At 37.6% G+C, this 9,712-nt stretch overlaps 1 pseudogene; it reads right to left on the reverse strand.

Annotated features, from left to right (window-relative positions):
• Positions 1-1,182: 1,182 nt before the first annotated feature.
• LOC149223704 (pectinesterase inhibitor 9 pseudogene) lies at positions 1,183-1,822 on the reverse strand (annotated as a pseudogene).
• Positions 1,823-9,712: the final 7,890 nt, after the last annotated feature.

Below are 9,712 nucleotides of genomic sequence, written 5' to 3' on the forward strand. Positions count from 1 at the left end.
CCCTTCACTCGGACTGGTTGTTCATGTGGACCCTGGATTCGACACACACGCTTGATTCTTGATGGAAGCCAAAGCCACTTCATCCTGGGCATTAGCTCTTTTAAATTTAATGATTATGTTTACTTTTAATACTAAAATTTTTAAAACGAAATATAATCTAATTTTTAAATCATAGTTATCAAGTTTTAGTTTGAATTTGGATTCGATTCGATAGATAAAAATTTAATGAAAATTTTGTAATTCGGAAAAAAATTGATAATATACATCATAAAGATTTGAATATATATATTTTATTTTTTTTAGTAAGAAGATATTTTCACTATTTTTTTCTAATTTATTTTAGATTTTGAATAATTGTAAAATATATAACCACATTTAAGATACAATTAAAAATAAAATGCTCATATTTCCTCTTTCCACTAAGAACTTAAATCCAAAGATTCTAATGGATAAATACATATTTAAAAAATCACTATTCTAAACTTCTTATTTAAAATCAGTCCAAATATAAATATATTTAGAAAAAAAAGAATAAACACTTTCATAAATTTTCCTTTTTCCTAATTTACTTTTAGCTTTCCAACCCTGCAAAACAGAGTGAAATTAAAAAATGAAACTTTTCCATTTACACAATTTTTTTTTCTTCTCAATAAACATAATTATATATTCAAACTTCAGACCTTAACTGAAGTGTCCAAAAATTTTGAAAAACGATCTTAACATTTCCAAACTAACACTAATTTGTGACTCTTCAAAAGATCCTGACCATGAAGTATTGCTTTCTTTGAGGACTCTCAAATGAATAAAACCCTAAACTAACTGACTCTAAAATATTGATTTAAAATAAGTTTAAAAATAAATTTAAAGATTTAATTTTTTATGTATAAATATTATATAAATGTTTTGTATAATTATCTTTTGTTTAGATTTTTAAAATTTTTATTTTAACTCATATAAACAAAAATTTTACTTTGATAATAGACAAATAAAATTTACACCATACTTAGAGACAATAACTCAAACAGACATACATTTATTCACAAAGTACTCCACTTTCATCTACTAACATTAATTATATCAGCCTATTACAAAAGTTCCCATAAACGGCCAAAGTTTGGCTCAATGCTACGCTGCCAAACTAAGATTTTATTTAAAGTATTATTTTAGAACGGCTTTAAGGCTTCAAAGCTGGAGTTCCTTATATCCTCTGGTAGCAGCAAAGCGGTTGACAAGAGCGAGGCCGTTACTGATCAATTCCGACACATATTGCACGCGGGCGGTGACCATGGCCGTAAAATTCCCCGTGGCGTTGAGATCCTGAAAGCCGTTAAGACAGGTGTCCTCGTTGGTGAGGGCAGCGCTCATCCACGTCTCTACGTTGCTCATCTGAATCTTGAATGTGTTCCACCTCAGATGTTTCAGTTCCACCAGAGATTCGCGGATGGTCCGTGGTGTAACCGAAATTCTCTATACAATCCTTGAGCGCCGTCTTTTCTCTTACACTTATTGGGGCGCATCTGGCTCCGAGGCCGGCTGCCCAGACGGAAACGTTGCGAGCATTAATGAGGCTGACAGTCACGGCCGCATTCACGAGATCGCTTTGCCTGGGCCTCAGATTTCTTGCGTAAGAAGAGAGCGACGACACGCAGAGCTCCGGATAGAGAGTCACTTTGCACGAACTTTTGATGAATTCCTCGATATCGGTGTGAGTGTAGTACACACGATATTTCACGTCCTCAGCTGTTGCTGCTGCTGCTGTTGAAGCGAGTGTCACAGTAAATATGATAACAGAAAACACAGGGAATGATAGATCCATGGCCATTCGAACTCGAATTGCAAATGATAGAATTGAATTGTAGTTCTACTGCTTTTCTTTGTTATAAGTAGGCAAGCTGTCTACATTATTGCGGCTTCTGTGTAGCCCGTTCTGACGGCTTAAAGTCGGCGACACTGTATTTGATTTTAACAATGATAGTTGGAATCCTGCCAACTTTTGGATTCTTTACGTGAGTCACCTACCTTTTAGAAAGATAAATCTTATATGGTCATTAAGATTTATCGAAGTTAATTAAGACAGTGTATCACTAGAACTCTGTATGGTCATTGTGTAGTTGCTGTCTTTTGAAATGAAATTATCAAAAGCTTATATCGCCGCAAATATCGATGACTCCAACATGTTTGAAAGACGACCTGAACTATTATTATAATCACATCGAATACACTCAAGAAGTATTCCAATCATTATACTTATCATCTGGTTCAATTATTATCTGGTTCAGTTATCATCTGGTTCAATTATAATCTGGTTCAATATACAAAACAAAAAGTTGCCCGAATCTTGTATCTCTAGCGATGTGAAAAGGATAAAAAAAATAACAAACAAACAAACAACTGTCCGAATCTTGTATCTTTAAACAATGTGAAAATAAGTAGTTGGATGAAGAAAACTGGTATTATTATTCGATGTATTTCAAATATTCATAATATTCGAAAACTATCACTACAAAAAAGTGATTTAAAGCGGTGGCTCGATAACGATTCTCGGGACGGACACCAGACTTTATTGGCAGGTGGCTAATTATTGGCTATTGCCGAGTCCCTTACGGACAGAGGCCAGTTTTAAATTTAATGATTATGTTTACTTTTAATACTAAAAAAAATTAAAATGAAATATAATCTAACTTTTAAATCATAGTTACCAGGTTATAATTCAAACTCGGATTCAGATTCGAATTCAAGTTGATAAGATAACAGTTCGAATAAAAAAAATTTCAATTTGGAAAAAAACTGATAGTATCATACATCATAAAGATTTGAATATATATATTTTATTTTTTCAAAAAAATAAGATATTTTCACTAATTTTTTTCTAATTCATCTTAGATTTTAAGATACAATTAAAAATAAAATGCTCATACTTCCTCTTCCCACTAAGAACTTAAATCCAAAAAGTTTAATAAATAAATATATATTTAAAAAATCACTATTCTAAACTTATTATTTAAAATCCACTGGCTTAGTAACCCCTGAGCTAGAATGTGGATTACGTTAAAGCTAGGATTGGGTGCCTCGGTGGGCCTAGGAATCGTTGTTGGTGAATGAAAAGATACGGTAAATCCAAGAGGTGGATTTCTCTCCATTGGGCCTAGTGTCCCAAGATGGGATGTACGGTTAAATCCTAGAGAGTGGGTCTCGATGTAGGGCCTAGTTATCCCTTAATCGGATTATGGATTACGGTAAAGCTTGAGAGACTAGGAGGCACTCAAATTCCTCACTGTGTAGGTGGAGAACTCTAGTAGCATCCACGCTTCTTTGGTTCTTTATGGTTGGTTATGAGTCCCACATTCATGCTTGGAATATGGCATGGGGGTGATTGGCTGAAGAGATATTTGGCTCAACCAATCTATCGTCAAGTGGAACGTGGTAGTCACATCCTCGGTTGGTTTCTAAATTCATTAATGAGAAGTTCATCCCTTTGGTTTTCATGTGTAAATATACTAGTTTATATGTGGATTCTATGGTTGGATGTATTTGTGGTAATTTTTTTATTACTATGTTGGTTATATATATGTTTTATGACAACAACTATGTATGGATCTCATCATGTTTTGACTTGTAAATGAATGGAAAATGTATCTATGACCTAAGAGATGATAATGCACCAAATGACATGAGAGAACAATGGTTCTTAGTGATCCTTAGATAAGTACGAGATCCATATGCTTAAATCTATTGTTTACACCTATAAATTGCATGTTTGTGATATGTTTGACGAAATGCCTGTCATGGTTAGTAGGGGTATAGTTAAGGGCTTGTTCAACTAATTGATTTTGTATCATTGTTTCCCTTTTATTTTATTTCTTTGAAGATGTCATTCCATTTTGGGTAGTCACCTAGACTTTGGGGCTGAAAAAGTGGCTCAAATCTCACGGACGTTGGCATAGAAGTGGACAAAATGGTCCCTTAACGCTAGCTTACATGCCTATGAGAGTTTCTATAGGTCCCTGGACGCTGGCATGCCCATAGCATGAGAGCGTTTAGGGGTTAAGTGATCAAAAATTTAGTTGGACCCAGACGCAAGCTGCCTGAAGTGTTCGCATGGTTCTCATGGATCCTATATTTAATGTTGTAGGTTTGTATGTTGTGTTTATGTCGATTCCATTTCCTTAAGGTTACATAGAAGGTTGAATCCAATCATCGTAACCTCTTGTCACATGTTTACCCCGGTTGGCCGGTTACTTGGTTACATGTGGGAGGAGGGTGTTATAGAGTGGTATCAGAGCATGGTTCACAACTCAAACTTGATGGGTTGTGTGTTGGTCATGCATGCATGTTTGTTCCATGTGTGTCTCTTACGCTTGCATTCCATGTTCTTGTTGCATTGTGTAATGTTGATAATTGTTGTAGTGATGTCGTCATAAGGAACTTGATGTTGTTATTATGGAGTGCATCATTAAGAGTGTATGACTGGTTACATGCTTTTATGTGTTGCTTAAATGTTGATATATGTCGCTTTGTTACATTCTTGTATGTTAGGTTGCACTCTTGTACATTTGGTTACATTTATCATTCTCGGTATTGTTCGCTTATGCTTTATTACATGCGTTCATGCGTGTGTGTGGTTGATTATGCCTTGCTTATGCATGTTGATGTTTGCATGTGGCCATGTGTACGGTGATTTAATGGATGTTGTCATGCATGAGGTGATGGTCTGTGTAGTTGATATAGTCATGCATTGATGACTAGATTCTAGATAGAATGATGTTTATGTGTTGATGCACTTATTTGTATATGTCTATATGTTGTTATGATTATGTTATACACGCATCACGATGATTTCGATGATCTTTCAAATGAGGTATCCTCCCCAAATTATAATAAGGTACGTTGGTTTATTATGATTTGGTTTATCTGACATAGTATGTGTTGCAGGAAAGAGATCAAATGGCTAGCAAGATGGTAGACTACAAAGACTCTTCCTATGAATCAGCTGAGCAGCGTGGTGGGTAGTCTTCTGATTTGGCAGACACATTGAGAAGCTTGAAGGAAGAGATAAGTATTTGTAAGGAAAACAATAATAGGACCATACAAGCACAAGAGAAACAGGCAAATGTTAATGCAATACTCCTTCAAAGTTTGTTAGAATTGCAGCGACAAGGGTCACCTCAGATCAGCCATGCACCATAGGAAAAAACTAATTGGGAATATGGCAGTAGGTCTCTTGGTAGACACAGGTGGCATAGAGTTGACACGGTGAGAGATGGTAGGTTGTTGGACATTTTGTATAGGAGGGGTAGTGAGCACACGTATTATTCTAGTTTTGGTTCTGACATGCACCATGATTGTCATCGTTATCATCCTCACAAGAGGAGTGATAGGGGATACTTTCTAGATGAATTTAAGAAAGAAAAGCCACCTACTTTTGATGGGGATGTGGAGAAGTTGGAAGATGCAAGGGCTTGGATACTAATGATGAACAAATTATTTAAGTTGCATGAGTACAAAGATAACATGAAGGCCAAAATCGCTATCTTCCATTTGAAAGGTAAAAGATAAATTTGGTGGGAAGACATGAAGCAGGTCAAAGACATCAAGATGGATGACTTGAATTGGCATGATTTCAAGAGGATTTTTAGGAAGAAATATTTGTCAGAAAGGTACTATGACAGTAAGGCAAAATAATTCTATGAGTTAAATATGGGGTCAATGAAAAATGAAGAGTGCACGACCAAGTTTCTAGAGCTATTGAGGTATGTATCATATCTTATAGATGAGAGGGCTAAATTTTGTTGATTTTTCAATGGTTTCCATTAGAAATTAGAGATCGAATTGAGTATGATGAGCCTCGGTCACTTAAGGAAGTTATTGTGAAATTGAAGCATTGCTATGAACACTCAAAGTGTAAGAATGAATCTTAGTAAGGATGGAAAGGAAAAGACAAAGGTAAAGGTAAATGGAAGCCTGAGAGAGAAAGGCCTCAAATTGCAGAGGAGAAAGAAAACGTGACACCTTAAAAGAAGTTTAATGCAGCTAGACAGGGACATGGATCACAACAGTAGAATAGAGGTAATGGCACCAGTCGGTTGGAGTTATTGGACATGTGGTGAGGAACACCTTAGGAGATATTTTCTGCAGAACCAAGGTGGTAAGCCTAAGATATATAGTGTATAGGAGGCACAACCTGTTAGGGATGTGGGGCAGAGTACTCCTCGTATTTATGCAGTCATGGACAACAGATAGGCTGAGCACCAGGAATCTATCATTGAGATGGATGGTAAGCTTTGTGATCAATTTATTTCTATTTTCATTGATGCTAGATCTAATTATAGCTATGTTAGTTCTCACTTGGGGGATAAGTGTGGTTTGAGTAAGGAATTGCATGCAGAATCTTGGTTAGTGTAGTTGGCTACAGATACAAATAAGAGAGTTAATCATTGGGAAAGATCTTGTGCATTTGATTTGAATGGTATGCTTACTACAACACATCTAGATGTATTACCATTGGGATCATATAGTATGTTGTTGGGCATGGATTGGTAGTATATTCATAGGACCAAAGTGGATTGTTATGAAAAACCCATTGAGTGTGTCGATGACAATGGGGAACCAAGAGTCTTACAGGGTAAGAAAAAAGACACATCATTTAGGATGGTGACAGTTATGCAGGAAAATCATAGTCGTAGGAAAGGGTGTATGTTATTCACAGTGCACATTTCTAGTAAAAGGGTAAGGAAGTTGAAGATGCAGATGTGTTGAGCAGGTCCCTAATTCTACAACAATTTAAGGATGTATTTTATGAGGACATTACAAAGTTTCCACCTCATAGGGAGGTAGAATTTTCTATTTAGTTAGTGTCAGGGGTAGCTCTAGCATCAAAAGCACCTTACAGGATCAGCACACCCAAGTTGGTTGAGTTGAAGTTATAGTTAAAGAAAAGGTTGGAAAAGGGATACATTAGGCCAAGTGTATCACCTTGGGGCACACCGGTATTGTTCTTGAAGAAGAAAGATGATACTCTCATATTGTCCATTAAATAAAGACAATTGAACAAAGGGACCATCAAGAACAGGTATCTGTTCCAGATGATTGATGACTTGTTTGATCAATTGAAGGGAGAAGAAATGTTCTCGAAGATTTATTTGAGATCCGGATACCACCAGGTATGCATCAAAGAGGAAGACATTTACAAGACAATCTTCTAGACTAAGTATGGGCATTATGAGTTTGTTGTAGTTCCATTCGGTTTGACTAATGCTCCAACTACATTTATGTGCATGATGAATAGTGCGATGTGTCCGTATTTGGATAATTTTTTTACCATGTTCATTGATTATATATTGGTATATTTTAAAAATGAGGAAGAGTATGTCAAGCATTTAACAACAGTATTGAGGTTTTTGAGAGAGCATCATTTGTATTCTAAGCTCAACTAGTGTAGTTTCTTTCAAACTGAGGTACACTACTTGGGACATGTTGTCTCCAAGGAGGGCATTGCAGTAGATCAAGAAAAGATAAGGGCCATCATGGAGTGGGTAGCTCCTAAGAATGTGGATGAGGTGAGATATTTCAAGGGGTTTGCAGGCTATTATAGGAGGTTCATGAGGAACTTCTCACAGATTACTTATCCTATCACATCATTGTAGACGAAAGGTAAGAAGTTTGAATGGAAGGAGTGTGAATTCAGTTTTGAGCATCCTAAGCAGTTGTTGACACATGCTCCAATGTTAAATATTACATATTCGAACAAGAAGTTTGTAGTATGCACAAATGCTTGCAAGAGAGGACTTGGTGGTGTCCTTATGCAGGATGGACAGGTGGTGTGTTATGAGTTGTGAAAACTAAACGAACACGAGCAGAAATACCTGACACATGATCTTGAGTTAGCAGTGATCATACTTCCATTAAATATGTGGAAGTACTATCTTCTCGGTAGGAGGTTTGTACGGCTGAGTGATCACATTGGGTTGAGGTATTTGTTTGTCACACCCTTGTTCACAATACACATAATTTTTTTTTTAAATGTATACCTTATGTAAGTAATTTTCTATACTACATGATACATTCTTATACATGATCACATGTCGAACTATATAATGCATAGAACCATACTTCATGCCTCGTAAATCACAGCTAGTTAGCCTACGTCTTGTCACTGCTATACCCTTGTGTACATGTGTTATGTGGTATTATTTTATGCTGTCATATGGTTTAAGACAGGCTTTGACCTGCGGTGGCTCCCAGCTGTTAGCCTACCTTAGTCTGCAGTAAGTTTTAATGCGGCGCGGGGTTTGGTGGTCCTGCCGCAGCCCTTGCAGGTGCCAACTCACCCTTAGCCTTAAAGACTACGGCTCCTATCAAGACAGGTGGCATGGTTTGCTCCTTTGGCCATGTGACATCTTGGTCACGGTGTTCTCGGCCTTCCCACTTTGTATTCCCGCCTTGCCTGGACGGTCAGGATCTCACCCTCGGATCGAAGGGCTGAGATGCGTTCGAGGGTTTAAGTCTTTACATATCCTCATCCGAACAGTCTCGGGGTTTATTCATTCATTCGGCCTTTCCGGCTCCGTCGCGGTGTTCAGTCTCTGGTTCGATCCCACCAGCGTTACTTTCTTCACCTGCAATTGCCCCGGAAGCTGTGGAATGCCCGACATTAATCCAGCACAGGTATTGGTTCTCAGCTCTTAATTCCACAGCATGTATTTACAGTTCTGTTATTTGTAACGATTGCTTATGGATTGGTTTCCTCTTTGCTCACAGGGTGCGCAGCGAGGTTATTCAAACCCCTCTGGTGGTGCCAAGGCGGTGATGCACGATGGTTCCACCCTCTCGGCGGCCACAGGTAAGCTCTTAGGTCTTGTTTACTTTGCTTCTGCATACAAGAGTTCGCGGTTCATCGATTTGAGCTGTTTAAGTTATGATTGTGCAGACCGCTGTTCGAATGAGGGTCTTCTTGCTTCGATTGTCGAGGTATTCTCCACAGAGAACCCTCACGAATTGCATTTAGGTTTCTTTGTTGTCTGGTCGGGTCCATGACCCGTTCTACCTGAGTTATTTCCATGGCGGAACTCACCTAAGTTCTTTTACATGAGTTTACGGACTTATTTTTGTTTGTATTGCTGCCCCTTGCGGCATACCCGGATTTATTTGGTTTGCCATATCTGCTCTCAGACATGTGGCTTCGGATCTGGCCGTAACGCGCAGATCTGGTTAACGGATTCAGTTTCTGTTTGAGGTTTCCCGTTATTCAATGTATGAACAGCTATACTCTTTTCAAGGTTTCACCACCCGGGTATTGTTATTTTGTAATTTATATATATGCAATCTCTGTAATTTATGTATGGTCTGCGACTCTATCTGAGCCCTCAGGGCAACTTACGTTTTCACCTTATATGAATATATTCTGTGTATTTAACCGTGTTAGAACAGTGCATGGGGTTTATGTGTATTATTGCTGGTTTCGCTCGTCTTCCCGACGGCAACCTAATAAATTATCTCAAGTTATGATGATTGCTTCGAGTCATTCGTTCTGTGTTCTCTATGCGACTTTCGTATTTGCTAAGCTTGTACAGCATGCACTCGGTTGGTTATAGAAGCAATATTATACTGTTTTCCTTTCTTTATGAGAATGTCGAAAGAAATGTATACCTGGGTTCCTCTTTGAAGTAGCATGCACAGGTTTTCTTGTACATATATATACATATCTTGTTCTCAT

The sequence above is a fragment of the Pinus tabuliformis genome, chromosome Q, assembly GCF_031772625.1.
Source record: "Pinus tabuliformis cultivar Carrire ecotype Pingquan chromosome Q, CPIR1, whole genome shotgun sequence".
NCBI lineage: Eukaryota > Viridiplantae > Streptophyta > Pinopsida > Pinales > Pinaceae > Pinus > Pinus tabuliformis.